Source organism: Cibotium barometz, chromosome 22 (assembly GCF_041138505.1).
Source record: "Cibotium barometz isolate CiBa-2024 chromosome 22, ASM4113850v1, whole genome shotgun sequence".
Taxonomy (NCBI): Eukaryota; Viridiplantae; Streptophyta; class Polypodiopsida; order Cyatheales; family Cibotiaceae; genus Cibotium; species Cibotium barometz.
In genome coordinates, this window is record NC_141067.1 from 20,768,145 (window position 1) to 20,785,576 (window position 17,432).

The 17,432-nt window shown below is 40.7% G+C and overlaps 1 pseudogene; it reads left to right on the forward strand.

The window, feature by feature from the left end:
• Positions 1-765: 765 nt before the first annotated feature.
• Positions 766-1,446, forward strand: LOC147626376 (germin-like protein 8-5 pseudogene; annotated as a pseudogene).
• Positions 1,447-17,432: the final 15,986 nt, after the last annotated feature.

The window sequence follows — 17,432 nt, forward strand, 5'->3', positions numbered from 1 at the left end:
TTATGTTCTCTTATTAAGAGGGTGTTCACACACAAGTGGGTGGACACTTAACTAGACTTTAAAATATCCAAAGAAAAATGTGCCTTTTGTGCCTTTAAAATGTGGCAAACACTTAGAGAGCTTAGGTTTGTTTCACCCCTACTAGCACATAGACCCCCCCTCTCTCTCTCTCACCCCTACTAACACATCTCTCTCTCTCTCTCTAAGATTCATCAGAAAAAAGGAAGGAAGGCGAGTCACAATTATCTCTCTCTCTCTAAAAGATTCATTTGAGAACAGGAAGGCGAGTCACATTCACACCCGTGTCACGTGTGGTCCCAACATCCAAAAGGACTTGGACCAACAAATTATGTTGACTCCTTCAACTTGGAGTCCTGCGTGGCACGTATGGCCGGCACATCCGTGGCACGTAGAGGATAGAAGACTACAGCGAGCGTCAGGATACAACATAAATCACAAGGTGATGGTCGGAGACTACGTCAATCACTGTGACGTCCTCCCTTCCGGCAGATCAGATAGCGGGAACGTCGACCGGGTCGGCATGGACATGGACTCTTTCTTAGAGCGGATAGGACTGGTTCCTTGGAGAGCGGATGATAAGACTCGTTCTTTCCAGCCAGCGGCGTCGTGCAGCATATAAATACGACGTCAGGCGCATGAGGATCGGCGTAGCCTATTCTTCTGATCATCTATCTCCAATATCACAGCTTTCGCTCCTCATCATCTCCAATATCCCAGCGTGCTCACAGTCCGCAAGCCACAGCTATGGCAGCAGCTAGCAGCTTTCTGCTTCTACTGGCGGTGATGCTCATGTCTCCGCTCATATTAGAAGTGAGGGCCGCGGATGAAGACCCTCTGCAGGACTTCTGTGTGGCGGATAACACCAGCATGATCACCCTCAACGGGTTCGCCTGCAAGCCGGCCGATGAGGTGCAGGACGCCGACTTCAAGTTCACGATGCTTGAGCATCCCGCCAAACCTATCAAAGGGCTGGGCGTCTCCGTCAACCTGGCCAGTGCAGCCAACTTCTTTGCTCTCAACACGCAGGGCCTGTCCATCGCCCGCATCGACTTCGACCCCAAGGGATTAAACCCGCCCCACGTTCATCCCCGCGCCACCGAGGTGCTCTTCCTGGCCAAGGGCACGCTCAAGGTGGGCTTCGTCACCGCCACGCCCAACAATACCCTCTTTGAGCAGACCCTCGCCCCCGGCGATCTCTTTGTCTTCCCTCGCGGCCTTGTGCACTTCCAGCTCAACCCCGACGAGCACCAATCCGCCCTCGCCATCTCCGCCCTCAATAGCCAGAACCCGGGCACCTCGCAACTCGCCGCCGCTCTCTTCGACGCCTACCCACCCCTCCCCGAGGAGGTGCTAGAGATAGCCTTCGGCATCGGCAAGGATGAGGTGGAAAGCCTCATTGCCAGCGTCGCCAAAACCCTTTCTTAGCTTGATTAGACGCCGCCAACTTATACACGCACACTCTCGTGAATAAACTACCGTCACAAAGTTCTCTCTCGTGAATATTTCTTTTGAAATAATGACACTGTTTTCTTATCTCACGTGATTGACAAAAAAAACTACATGGGCCATGGCCTCACAAAATTTTATGAATATTGCCCATTGTGTAACTAGGTTTTAAAAACTTGCTTATCACGTTTTTAGAATATAACTATACCTTTACAACTTATACACACTCATAGGTTTATGAAAGAGAGAGAGAGAGAGAGAGAGAGAGAGAGAGAGAGAGAGAATGTGTTCTTCATAATCAATCGAGATGATTGAGATCTAGATTGAGATTCAAATCAAGACTCTGAGTGAGATCAAGGTCAAGATTGAGGTTGAGACAAATACTGTGCTTGGTTATAGTGTTTGGGAAATTTCATTTTAAGTCCCTACAGAGGCTAGAATGTGCTAAATTGTTATATTTGAGTCTCTACAAGACGAGAGTGAAAGTGTGAGTGTAAGTGTGTGATAGTAATTTTCTAAGATTAAAATTGTGATAAGCTCTCTACTACAAAGGTTAAAAGAGTCTGTACAGAGATTATTGCCCATTGTGTAACTAGGTTTTAAAAACTTGATTATCACGTTTTTAGAATATAACTATACCTTTACAACTTATACACACTCATAGGTTTATGAAAAAGAGAGATAGATATTGAGAGAGAGAGAGAGAGAGAGAGAGAGAGAGAGAGAGAGAGAGAATGTGTTCTTCATAATCAATGGAGATGATTGAGATCTAGATTGAGATTCAAATCAAGACTCTGAGTGAGATCAAGGTCAAGATTGAGGTTGAGACAAATACTGTGCTTGGTTATATTGTTTGGGAAATTTCATTTTAAGTCCCTACAGAGGCTAGAATGTGCAAAATTGTTATATTTGAGTCTTTGCAAGACGAGAGTGAAAGTGTGTGTAAGTGTGCTATAATAATTTTCTAAGATTAAAATTGAGCTCTCTACTACAGAGGTTAAAAGAGTCTCTACAGAGATGCGAGTGCAATGCGAGTGATGGATCGCGGGTGGTCGGATGGATCAAGCTTCTTTTAGAGTAATACATGTCATTAACGAAGAAAACATAAGTTGTTGATAATGCACAAACTGTGAATGGGAGATATAACTGGATATCTTACCCTTATAATGACATGCCTCATTTTTGGGATACTCCCCAATGGGATAATCTAACCACCAAGGGCAATATTCCTTCTCCCAATCACTAAGCCCATGATCTTGCATCCAAGAGGGAAAAATGCATCCCTTCCTAGAAGAATCTATCCACTCCTCGAGAAAATCTGGCATATCCTCATCAATAGAGTGCTCATCATGTAGCTTCACTTATTAGGGGACATTTGAACATATTTTGCGACTTTTACTAATAAAAGTAATTAGCAACGGACCAATAAGAATAGAGGATTGTGCACATTTGGTCTCCTTTGAATATAGCGAGGGAGACTAGGCTTTAGGGAGGGGGACTAGGCTTTCAGTACTAATAATTACACTTGTCCCTTTAAAAAAGTAGAGGGTTTAGGGTAGGTATGGTCCTACCATTTTTGTGGCTCAAAAGTCCTTAAAATTTTGAAATTTTTGAGATCCCCCCAAAACTCACTTTTCCCCCCAAAAACCCATCTTTCATTTTCAAGTCCCCTTTCCCTCTTGAACGTCCAAATCAAACTCTTCCTCCCTTCCTTTTCCATCTCTGTCTCATTTGCCCAACCCTAATGAAACCATTAAGGCCCGAAACCCTAAACTTTCTCCTCCATCTTAATCTCTCTCCCTTCTTAGAGCTCCATCTCTTTCATCTTCAAGGCTTCCGTAAAACCCTGGTTTGCACATCATCTTTGACCTCTTTCTTTTTTACTATAACCCTAACCTTTCTACTCTAGCTTCCAAGAAGATATGGCCGCACATCATCTTTGATCTCTTTCTTTTTTACTATAACCCTAACCTTTCTATTCTAGCTTCCAAGAAGATATTGCCGCACCAAGAAGACTAAAAGACGAGATTGAGGAGATATCCCTACATAACAAGAAGGACGATGATGGTGCTTGGGTCGGAGAGGCATTTCGTAAGAAAACCCTAGTTTGCACATCATCTTTGATCTCTTTCCTTTTTACTATAACCCTAACCTTTCTACTCTAGCTTCCAAGAAGATATGGCCGCACATCATCTTTGATCTCTTTCCTTTTTACTGTAACCCTAACCTTTCTACTCTAGCTTCCAAGAAGATATTGCTGCACCAAGAAGACTAAAAGACGAGATCGAGGAGATATCCTTGCACAACAAGAAGGACGATGATGGTGCTTGGGTGGGAGAGGCATTTCGTAGGATCGCTTGTGTTTATCTATAGCCTGCTGCTACAATCGGGCCTCACCGACCTCGACGACAAAATGTACTGGAGCACCATAGGAAAGGTCGTTTACAAGGCTTCAAGAAGGCAAGCAATGGAAAACTAGTGGCCATGGTACAACATGTTTACACATGTTGTACCATGTTTACACATGTTGTACCATAGTTATATTCTAAAAACATGTTTACACATGTTTTTAGAATATAACTATACCTTTACAACTTATACACACTCATAGGTTTATGAAAAAGAGAGAGAGATATTGAGAGAGAGAGAGAGAGAGAGAGAGAAAGAGAGCATGTGTTCTTCATAATCAATCGAGATGATTGAGATCTAGATTGAGATTCAAATCAAGACTCAGAGTGAGATCAAGGTCAAGATTGCGGTTGAGACAAATATTATGCTTGGCTATACTGTTGGGAAATTTCATTTTAAGTCCCTACAGAGGCTAGAATGTGCAAAATTGTTATATTTGACTCTCTGCCAGAGGAGAGTGAAAGTGTGAGTGTGTGAGTGTGAGTGTGAGTGTGTGAGTGTGGGTGTGAGTGTGAGTGTGAGTGTGAACTCGTGTGAGTGTGAGTGACTTCAAGATAGAGACTGGAAGGAAAACCATCAAGGAAGTCCTAGTGCAGCATATATATATATGCATAATGAGCTTGTGCTTGACAATCCAGATGACAAAAAATTACCCTCGCATAGACCAAACTGTAGGTTAATCTATCCCTTTGTCAATCTTTCATTTTCTCATATAATGGTCTAATGAACTGTGTAAACTATCCACATCTATGGTTGAAGATGTGTACCCCTCATCTCATATGAGGAGTGGGAGCCAGTTCAGTTCATCATTGGCATTATGAATGTGGTTCACGCACACATTGGTTGGCTACAGTATGAGGGAAGGAGAAACAAAAGCCTTGTAGATACAAGAATCTTTTTCTATCATCATTTCTATCGTCTGGTAAACAAGAAACACAATCGTGGCTGCTTGGAAGAGCTACCTTTGCAAGGTGAGTGGTCCTACATGGGTTGGCCTATCCCATACCCCTCAATAATGGAGTCAGCCAAGAGCAACCTTTTCAAGGATGTGCAACGCTCTCTATGAGGGAGCATTCCAACTCGTGTAGTAAAAATTATTGTTTATCTACCAATTACTATACTCGTGGAACTTTTTAGCTTATTTTAGGTGAAGATAGCAAGAACCATGCTCCGTCTGCAAAGATTTGGACACATTCCTCTTAGTAAGACTTCTTGATGAGGGATGGCCGAGTAAAGTTTTTGACGATATCCATTGTAACATTGCACTGGAGACAATTGCGAAGTACATGATTGCAACTCAAACTTTTATCTTGTCCTTCTGGTATAGCAGGTTACGTTACATCAATGGAGAGTTGGTACCAATGGATCAGGAAGCCGCAATTGCAATGGACAACAAAGTCATACACATTGAAGTGAGTGATGAAGCTTCAACACTGGTGACAATTGTTTCTATACGAGAGAAATGCAATTTACAAGAGCTAAGGAAGGATATTGTCCTTACAAGACACACCGGCACACTTTAATTTCATTCACAATGGAAGAAAGGTTCTCCTTAGAAGGGAGCGACTAATACAATGTAAATAATTGGGTCACACAATCAAAATCACTCCTACTTGACAATACTCACTCCAATGTACTCTTCTAACATAATTAATCAAGTCTATCTTGTTAATGACACTCCTACTTGACATTACAAATTTGAATGTACTCTTTTAACATAATTAATCAAGAGCCATGGCTCTTGTGTTAATATCATGTGTAATCTCTACAATTTTTATTTTATCCTGAGGAGCTCTTGTTGGTGGAATCATGAGGATGTTTTTCATCTTTGGGTCTATAAGCTCTGCAAGGTGTAGAAGCTTCTCCACACAGGTCATTGGAACTTGTACTCTATGAGAGAAAGTCTTCAGCAGCCTCCGATAGACAGAGCAAGGCTGTCCTCTTCCACCTTACGGGCAGATAGGCTCCAGTTCTCACATATAGACCTGCAGACCCTCTGGAAAGGGAGCTTGGGAACACATAACTCTACACAATTCTTTGCCTTCCTGATCTCCCTCAGAATGTAGAAGTTTTGTGAAAATCTCCTTCCTGTGTAGCTAGGTTTTAAAAACTTGATTATCACGTTTTTAGAATATAACTATACCTTTACAACTTATACACACTCATAGGTTTATGAAAAATAGAGATAGATATTGAGAGAGAGAGAGAGAGAGAGAGAGAGAGAGAACATGTGTTCTTCATAATCAATCGAGATGATTGAGATCTAGATTGAGATTCAAATCAAGACTCTGAGTGAGATCAAGGTCAAGATTGAGGTTGAGACAAATATTGTGCTTGGTTATATTGTTTGGGAAATTTCATTTTAAGTCCCTATAGAGGCTTGGTTATATTGTTTGGGAAATTTCATTTTAAGTCCCTACAGAGGCTAGAATGTGTAAAAATATTATATTTGAGTCTCTGCAAGACGAGAGTGAAAGTGTGAGTGTGAGTGTGAGTGTGAGTGAGTTACAATAATTTTCTAAGATTAAAATTGTGAATAAACCCTCTACTACAGAGGTTAAAAGAGTCTCTATAGAGATGCGAGTGCAATGCGAGTGATGGATCGTGGGTGGTCGGATGGATCAAGCTTCTTTTAGAGTAATACATGTCATTAATGAAGAAAACATAAGTTGTTGATAATGCACAAACTGTGAATGGGAGGTATAATTGGATATCTTACCCTTATAATGATATGCCTCATTTTTGGGATACTCCCCAATGGGATAATCCAACCACCAAGGGCAATATTCCTTCTCCCAATCACTAAGCCCATGATCTTGCATCCAAGAGGGGAAAATGCATCCCTTGCTAGAAGAATCTATCCACTCCTCCACAAAATCTGGCATATCCTCAATAGAGTGCTCATCATGTAGCTTCACCAGTGTGTAGCTAGGTTTTAAAAACTTGATTATCACGTTTTTAGAATATAACTATACCTTTACAACTTATACACACTCATAGGTTTATGAAAACGAGAGATAGATATTGAGAGAGAGAGAGAGAGAGACAAACACAAGGCATATCACTCCTCACTTGTAGAGGCATTAAGGATGTTTGGCTTTGAAGGATTTCATCTCTCTTAGAGATGTCGATTGAAAGCTTTTAAGCAAGGTTACATAGAATTCAGGGAATGACAATTCTGAGATCGATCTTTCTTTTGCCATTGCTTCACTTGGTTTTGTTTTTTAGGAACATCTTGTAGCATGATGATCTTCCAGTATGTTGTCATCTAAACGTACTGCTTCTTCAACATTGATCGAATGTTTTCGGGTTGGATACAATGATCAAGTTGTGTAAGTTGTTATTCTTTAAGCCATCATGAAACCTCTCTTCAATTAAGAATCATTGAAGTTCTCCCATGACTCACATCATGAGTCCAAGAGTTTTATTCGAAGGATAAAGTCTCTAATGGTTTCGTTTGGTTTACGCTCAATCGAATAGAGTTCTTTTGCTGCACTCCACCGATCACCTTGTCTTGAAAGTTGGTCTTGGTCTCGCCGGCATCAATGTGATAAACCATCGACTAGCTTTTCCTTCTAAGCATAGGTTCAACGCATGTACCTTGGTAGGGTAGTTTGGATTTCCAAAGGCTTCACATCTTTGTTCAAACATTGAATGAATTGAATAGGATTAGTTGTTCCGTCGTATTTACCCATAATTTTGGAAATCTATACGATCGTATTGTTGTATGGGTCAGTGTGGCCATATGTGAGTGCTCTTGTGGGTAGGGACTTACTCAGTCCTTGGGCAACCCCCCTTCCTAGACTAGTAAGCATATCTAAGGTGTGCGTGTCCAAGGGTTGGTACCTATAAGATTGGTGGTAATGTTAGGTAAAGAACCAAAGCACGGTGGGATTGAAGTGATAGGGGGTGTAAAACCCGATGACACGCTTGTTGTAGGCACGGCCAATGTTATTGGGAGGTGCATTTGGGGCATAGATCTCAATGGCTCAAAGATGTCAGTCATTGGGTTCAATGAGGGGTCGGCCCACATAGTCCCTCTATTTATTGCCATGTCTAACTTTGTCAATTGCTCCTTAATGAGACAACACACTTGTTTTTTTTTCTTTTTATATTTTCTCATAGCCCGTTTACAGCCTCAAGAGGTTTGGCGTACTCTCCGTTTTTGTTGGGTCAAACGAGTGTCCATTTGCCCTAATTAGCTTAGACGCTATACGCACATGAATGACCTTAAGGATACTTTTCCAAAAAAAGAGCACGCTAGTAACTTCCCAGATGGAAGAGGAGGCCCTAAAACCTATTTTCCATCACAGTCTCAAGATGAAAATTTTTCTGACATTTTTTTCCCTATTTCGTAGCACGTTTTTGAGGGTGTTCCAAAAGGAATTTGGAAAAACTGTATATGAGAGAGTTGTAGTATTTTTAGAGTACTACAACTTTATCTCTCTGGGTCATTCGTGATTTTGTTGTTTAGTCTCTCAAAAAGTAGCTCGAATATAGTTTAACATCGTTTTCGCTCTATTTTTTATGATTTTTCATGCTTTTCGGGAGGGTTTTTTGCCTCGATTTCCAAGTCAAATTTTGAGGTTGATGGTCAGAGGCCAAAATGATCAATTTGGACTTCAGACAGCCAAGACCAAATTTAAAGAGCTCGATGTTGGCTTTCTGATGAGCCTTAGAGCGCCTTCATCGAATTCACAGTTTAGAAGATGCGAGCCTCCAAACAAGGGTGTTTTTTTTTGGACGGACCCCGTTTCACGTTGTGGACCAGTAGGGTGTAGTTCACCGCATGAAGTAGACCACAGATTTTATCAAATTTGATTTTTTTTGGGATTGTTTCACACCGTGAGATATTTAGTGTTTCATACCGTGAAATGCTTAGGGTTGCATGCCGTGAACTCCGAACTTCACTGAAAATTTAAGTTTGATTTTTTTTTGTACGCATGGGGACTGTTTCAGGACATGAAACACTTACTTGTTCACGGCATGAACCATTTAGCATGTGAACCGATTTTCGAAAAAAAAATTTGGGCGTGAACCTTTGAGGCCATTAGACCTTAAGACGTGAGTGCAGAAAATGGTTCATGCAAGAACCTTTTTTTTTGTGTGTGAACCTTTAAGCCGTGAGACCTTAAGGCGTGAGTGTAGAAAATGGTTCACGCGTGAACCATTTTTATAAAATTTGTATTTTGTGTGAACATGCTCCAATGGTGACCAAACTTTGCGAGCATATGGGGGGGACTAGCCCCCACATGCTCATAAAGTTTAGTCACCATATCGGAGCATGTTTGGATTAGCATTTAGCTCCTAGTGCGGATTCTTCAAGTCTCTTGGTGCTTGAGAGGCCATGGAAAATCCCGCTCTTCTTTATGCCATCGTACCTAAACATGCTCCGATGGTGACCAAACTTTGCAAGCATGTGGGGGGGACCCATCCCCACATGCTTGCTTGCAAAGTTTGGTCACCATTGAAGCATTTTTGGATTAGGAATCCGTGCACACAGTGCGGATTTTTCAAGTATCTTGGTGCTTGCGAGGCCATAGAAAATCTCACTCTTATCCATGCCATCGTACCCAAACATGCTCCGATAGTGACCAAACTTTGCGATCATGTGTGGGGAGGCTCCCCCACACATGATCGTAAAGTTTGGTCACTACTATCAGAGCATGTTTAGATTAGCAATTAGCACCCAATGCAGATTTTTCAAGTCTCTTGGTGCTTGAGAGGCCATGGAAAATCGTGCTCTCCTCCATGCTATCATACCCAAACATACTTCGATGGTGACCAAATTTTGCAAGCATGTGGGGGATACCCGCCCCCACACGGTCTCAAAGTTTGGTCACCATCAGACCATGTTTGGATTAGCAATTAGCGTCCAGTGTGAATTTTTCAAGTCTCTTGCTGCTTGAGAGGCCATGGAAAATCTCGCTCTTCTCCATGCCATCGTGTACCCAAACATGCTCCAATGGTGACCAAACTTTTTGAGCATGTGGGGGAGACCTGCCCCCACATGGTCACAAAGTTTGGTTACCATCAGAGCATGTTTGGATTAGCAATTGGCACCCAGTGCAAATTTTTCAAGTCTCTTAGTGCTTGAGAGACTCTTGTTCCCCCCCACATGCTTGCAAAGTTTGGTCACCATATCGGAGCATGTTTGGGTATGATGGCATGGGGACTTTCAATACACAATATGAGTGGGGGCTGCCATACACGTGCTCCTGATGGAATGTAAGCCCAGTGCAACTCATCAGATAGTCATCTACTCCCTCACTATTTCCCTCACCGGTAATAATAGCAAATACATCACCCTCCTATCAGGTCATCATAGCTGGCATGAATACACGACATGTGTGCTCATCGGATAACACTGGATGTGAAGGATGCTCAAGGGAGAGGACTGTTTGTATCCATGCATCTGCCCATCCTCTCGAGGCACAATGTGACCAATCGCCATCTATACATGCTCCATAGAAGCATGCAAATTGTCATGTGTAAATTGTGGGGGACCGCCATGCACGTGCTCCTGATGGAATGTAAGCCCAAGGGTGTGAGGTACTGTGTCACAATCGCACTCCCACACAAATGTTGGGAGCACCACTCGATCACATGGCTTGCATCTCTGAACCGCTCAGCATCCTGTCGCAGTTGATGACGTCTTAAAGTACGTTTCACACATGCACCTGCACCATCATGCTCTCCCTTCCCGTGACCAATCTCAAAGAATGACCAAATCACTGGCTCGGGGGGGTCACTCACAAAAAAATGTAAATATCACGTGCGTTCAATGGAAGCATATTTTTAATTTATGAAACTTACAGAAATATATTTACATAAGGGTATGATTTAAAATTTTTTCAAAAAATTTTACAGATTCATAAAGAAAAGGGGATATTATATGGATAAAAAAATTTACACATAAAGGATTTAAAATATAGGCCTTGAACGCACGCGATAGGGGTATTCTACATATAGTGACTCCCCCGAGATCACTGGGATACTAGATTGCACATGCCACCTATAAACCCATAAAACAAAGTCTTAGTTATTGTTTTCTTTAAGATGTTCTAGTGAATTTAGTTTAATTACAAATCTAAGAGAACCATAAGTACTACCTGTAGAGCCAATAGAACTTTTGTGATGACTTGAACTGTGCATCACAACCATCTGACCAAACCCATCGTTGGCCACGTGTGATCCCACAATCTCATAAAAAACATCATGGAGATGAAAACAATGTTGCACAAAATGTGCATCATGTGAATGATCATCAAACTGATATAGAAAAGATACTATCGAATAATGACACGGCTCGACCAGGGTACTTTCTATCCCATCTACATGGGCCTCTACATGTCAATAGCTAATGTGGACCATAAATAGCAACCTGGTGAGGTAAGCAAGAGAGACGATTAGGACACAAAAAATCAAATAAGTAATATAGCTCAAACACGAAACAAATATTATGAAATATAACCATCACCTACTTCGAGAAGTAATACTCACATTGTATCTCCTGAAAAACGTGTAAAGGTGTAGTTCTCTACAAAATCAACCACTAAGATGACCACACCAATAGGAAATTCTACCAAGCATGCTCGGAATTGACGATCGTACCGCTTGGCACAATGATTGTGCCGTATATAGGGGTATATCTTCTCCCTAAATGTGGCTGTGAAGTGACAAATGTGATGTATGTTTTTCCACGAGATGCAACTTCTTGGACTGCCCACCACTGTGGAGCTAGTGTGTCACATACTCATAATGTAGCCATGGCACTATCTCTTTTTCACTTGCATCAAGATCTACCATCTGTAGATGTGCAAGTGAACCACATGATGTGCAAGTGCTCTCCACACAAGGCATCATATGGAAATGGGCATCCTCTGTGCGTGCATACAAAAGAGAGTGGATGAAATCATGAGGACTACGAGGCAACTCTTTATGCCCACTAAGAGAATGGAACAAGATGTCACTATTTTGGACCCAAACTTTAATGTTAGCCATCGTAAACGTCTAAATTTAGCCGTTTTAGCCGTTCGCCACTAAAATAGAACCGATAAGAAAACATTTAGAGGAGGCAAGAATGCCATACTTTTGTATACGTGTCAATTCACAATTGGACAATTTCTTAATCCTTAGATTAACAAACAGCCCTTTTCTAGCCGTTTTTGGCCCTAATGATTGTATACAATTCCTAATGTTATTTTGACCTCTTGTACCCTAATTCTACACTTTAATTTGCACCACGTTCTCTACTGTCTCTAATTTAATTTGATAATTGTCTTTTATTGCCTCTAACTATTTTGTATCTGCTGTGATAATTATTGAATTCCATGCACATCTCTCTTTTCTTTTATATAGAAGCATGCTATTGATATAATCTTCTTTGCCTTCAAATATGTAGATTCCGGATTATGACATCGACAATATCACAAATCAACGTTCACATGACGTATCTCACATGTCAATAGAGTGCATGAGGATCCTACGTAGGAGTGATCCTAATGCGTATGCAAGACTAAAGAAACAATATTCTCAAGACTTTAATGGGCGTGATGATATCTTTGATAACGATGATGGCATGTCTGATTTTATTAAGGATTGGTATCAAAATAATAGTGGCGAGCGATATTCCTAATAACAACGAGAAGTATCTTTGAGAAGAAGCTCTAAAGCGTATCTACGCAGGAAGCCAACTGACATGACTGAGTGCAAGCTTACTTATTCTTAACGTTTTTGGATGGAGTAATCTATCCGTTTCAGCACTTTTGAAGTATGTAACAATCTAACATATTTTTTTGTTACATTCTAAACATGGTTGCTTCTTATTGATCATATTTTTAATGAATTTGCAGGCTACTCTCTCAGAAGTTCTTGCTGACAAGCAATTCCCTTCCTACATCACATGATGAGGTGAAGAAGATGATAAGGAGTCTTGGACTTTTGACTAATTCTTCTATACATGCATGTCTCAACGATTGTATTTTATATAGAGGTCAGTACGAGGACGGTGTGACGTGTCCAGAATGTCAAATGCCTCGTTATAAAGAGGAGAAAGGTAAGGTCCCTACAAAGGTATTGAGACATTTTTCCATGGCTCCACGTATAAAACATATGTTCCAAAGTCCCGAATTAGCTCAGCTTATGACATGGGGAGCGGAGCACAAGAGCAAAGATGGAGTAATGCGAATTCCATCAGATAGTCCTGCATTTGAGCATATTGATTTGCGGCGATGGCCAAATTTTGCAAAAGAACCACGCAATCTAAAGATGGGTGTAGCATTAGATGGCGTGAATCCATTTTCAATAAGATCAAGTAAATGGTCTACATGGCCAGTGGTAGTTATTAACTATAATCTACCCCCGTATCTCAGCATTAAGAAAGAGCATTTAATGCTCTCACTCTTAATTCCAAGAAAACGACAAGTTAAAGATCTGAATGTTTATTTGGCCCCTCTCATCGATGATCTTCAAGATTTGTGGAGAGGGATTGATGTCATGGATATGTCCAGAAGCATCGGTCAAAGACAGTTCATTGTTCGTGGAATTTTAGCATGGACTATCCATGACTTTCCAGGATATGGTTTTTGCTCAGGTAAATGGTTTAAATATATATATTGTCTCATACGTTTGTACGATGTTCATTGCGCTAATCATCTTTGTTATGTTTTCCATGCAGGGATATGTACCAAGGGTTATAAAGCTTGTCCAATTTGTAATGATTGGTTGAGATCGACTTATAGCAAAAACCTCAACAAAAATATATATCTTCGACATAGACGATTTTTATCTGAAGATCATTATCTACGAGACAGAAGGCAAGCCATACATTTTAATGGAAAGGTAGAAGGGAGATGTCCAATACCAATGACACCGAAGGATTGGTATCTAAAGTGGATTGTTGGACCCGCTATCGATCCGGAGTCGGAGATCATAAGCGGCGATGATGACGACGCTGTAAAGAAGCGAGCGAGAGGAAAATGTGCTCTAGCTCAAAGTCCTTCGATATGGTATACTTTGGAATATTGGAAGGATTTGAGGATATGTCATCTTCTTGATCCTATGCACATATTCAAGAACGTTGGTCATTCGTTATGGCAACACCTCGTTGGCTTGAAAGACACAGCGGCAGCAAGAAATGACTTAAAGGATCAAAACTCAAAGCCCAATCTATGGCCACTTTATGATGAAACTCGACGTGAGACAACCTACTGTTGAAAATACAAGTGAATAGGGTGTGTGCGAGAACAAGCCCTTGGTTAGAGGCTGTAAAAGAGAATGTGTAAATGTGAAAGAACCTGTGAGAAGGTGAGAAGAATCTACTGGGAGAGAATAAAGGGTAGCATGAGAAGATTTAGGAAGTGTGGAGATATTCTGGGAAAAGTGAAGAGGTGGAGAGAATCAAGCAAAAGAGGTGGAGATATTCTGGGAGAGGTGGAGTGAATTAAGGAGAAATCAGTGGGATTAGATGCTTTGATGTAAACACTATAAATTGAGGCATTGGCCTAATGAGAATTTGCTGGTTTTTGATTATCCATGCCTACATTAAGCTATTTATTAATTACTCACTAATCACATCTTAATTATTTGCTAATCACTTTGTTAATGATGTTGATTCTAGTATTTGATCCACCATAGCTCATCACATTCCTCTAATTTCAACATGGTATCAAAGCCATGCCTAGAATCCATCAGGTTTATGAGCCCATTATCTAATTAATCAAATTTTTAGTTATTTTTCAACTCACCTCTATACCCTCAACTGGTGGAGGAGCTCTAGCTCCTTGCACACTCAATATTAGGCCAATCCCTTCTAGCCACAACAAAACAGTCAGAATTCAATTTGATCAAGTCGACAGTGAGATCCAAGCTCTTCATCAAATCTGTAGGTGACTTTGGTAAAACAAAGATTAAGCTTTCAATATTTGGTCAAATCTTGTGTTTCTTGGCATAATACTCTACTAGACTCATTGCTATTGATGTCTTTGAAAGCATTTGAGCTCATTTGAAGTCTAAAGCCCCAGATCTGGACTCCTCGCATACTCTGTTTTTTGCACACAAAATAGTAGATTAATTTGCTAATCAGTGATTAATCAGTGCTAATCACTATATTTTGGTACAATTGAGGGTTCAAATTAACCATTAGGTATTTGATATACAGATCCCTATAACTTCAGATTGCAATTTGGAGTTGGTTTGATACTCCAACCATTCCGTACAAATTGGTTACCCTTGATTTAATGTAATTTCTGGTGATTTTATGCTGATAAATTTGTTGTAATCATCTCTTAAACACCAGATTGAGTTGTAAAAGGGTAGACACTGCCCCCTTGAATCTTGAAATTGGATCAAGAGATAAGACCCCCTTCACATCATCATGAGTACAGCACACGAAATAGCCAAATTTAATGGGGAGTAATTTTACACATGGCAGACAAAAACCATGTATTTTCTCATGAGGAAAAATCTGTGGGGGCTAGTTGAGGGAAGAGATGAATGTCCAGAGAGAGGGAAAAATGAGTGGAAGAGCAGGAATGAAAAAGCATTGGGACTTATAGCACTCAGTTTAAATGATGAAATCATTCATCACATCACAGGGATACAATGGGCAAAAGATGCATGGGATGAACTCAATAAATTATTTGGCACACAAGCTAAAAATTCAAAGATAAATCTGTTAATGCAATTCTACAAATTGGATATGAAGGAAAGTGAACCTTTAATCACACACTTGAACAGATATAAAAGCATTAAGCAACAACTGGCAGCTATTGGTTATGGCAAGGATAGATGAGCCATAGCTTGTGAGAGAACAAACAAAAGATCAAGGGTTTCCAACTATGGAGCCGGGAGAATTAAGTTACCCCCTTTACTTTGTAAAGGATCATAATGATGAGGAACCCCATTCAAGAGACCAGGATGATATGGAGGCCGATGAACAGGAGAAAGCAGGTGTTCTTAGTCTGGTGTCTATTTCTAAGCGACCTACTCGCAAGAGTCTCTCTGTTAAGAGGGATTTCGATTTTTCAACAGAGGCTAAGGAAGAGATGCCGAAGAGGAAGAAGCAGAAGAAGAAGGAGCAACGTCTTAGCACTAACATGAAAGAAAAGAAGGATGAAATTTTTGAGAGCAATGATCTTGCTTCTAATTGATGAGAAACTTTTCAAATTTTTTTGTAACGCGGTAGCTATTGGACGACTTTCACATTATTGCTGAGATGTTTAACAAGCCTCTGCACAAGTAGAGTCAATTTTGGACCAGCATGCAGAGTACCTGTCGAAACTTTTCGATTTTGTTTGTAACGCGAGAGCTACTGATGACTTTCACATTATTGCTGAGATGTTTAACAAGCCTTTGCAAGTAGAGTCAATTTTGGACCAGCATGCAGAGTACCTATCGAAACACACGGATGGTTTCAAAAAATTAGTATCCAAAGGAACGGTGCTACTGCTAAACAATCAAGCTTATGTGCACTTGCTAGATTGTGCATGAAGAAAGAAGGCAAACAATTTTCTATACAAGAAGTACCAGGAACTCCCATCTTCCTACAAGCCTACTTGGTGTACCTAGCACTTAAGTTGCTGCAGGCTGTTGTATGAGCTATTTGGATTCCTCTGCTACTTGCACTGCCTCTATAAAGAGCTTCCTAAAGGGGTGGAGAACTATTGTATGAAGGTACTATTCAAGATGAAATTCCCCAAGAAGATAAGTTACCTTCTGATGAGAAGGCAGAACTTGAGGAAGAGATACAGCTAGTACAGAAGGAAGAGGAGGCAAAGTCCATGGATATTGTTGCTCTTAAGCCGTCAACAATATAGAGACCTCTAGATGTAGATCTCTTCAAAGTGGACCAGTGTGGTCTAGTATTAGCAATGCTGCCAGAATTCGTTGTGGTGGATAACAAACGTTATGTACTGTTGTCTGACATTTAGAATATTTTCAGTCTTAGGGAATATTTTTTTTTATGTGCTATTGCCAATTTTTAGGAAGAGGGTAGTGGTTTTGTCTCGGAAGATGATAGTGATGACTTAGTATATTGGAGGAAAATTACAATAGTAAAGAGTGTCTCAGTATATGTTTGGGCAAAGCACAAAAGTTCAAAGATGATGGATTTGTGCCAGATGATAAAACCTTCATGAAGCTGCAGGCCAAATATGGCTTTGATAAGTTAAATGACTCCACAAGGAGTAGATGAACAGAGTAGGAGAAGATAGTAAAAGTTCTATTAACCTTTGGTAAGACCAACAATTTGTGAGACAGATGAGACTCACTCACACCTGTCTCTTTGGTACATGATAACAAAGGCTGCACAGCATCTTCCACAAAAACAACATCTCGACTAATCAAGATATGCTTTGACTGCGGATGATACATGTGGTCATAAACATGTGCTCCCATTGTATGCCATCCAATATCCACTCGATGCACATGATCAAAGTAGACCCATGCTTGATGAAGATTCCCATTACCATCCTTGTCCATTTGCCGAACAATGTCAATCCCAGAACCAGGTTCAGTAGTAGACATCTTAAAGATAAAGCAACGCTCAGTAGTAG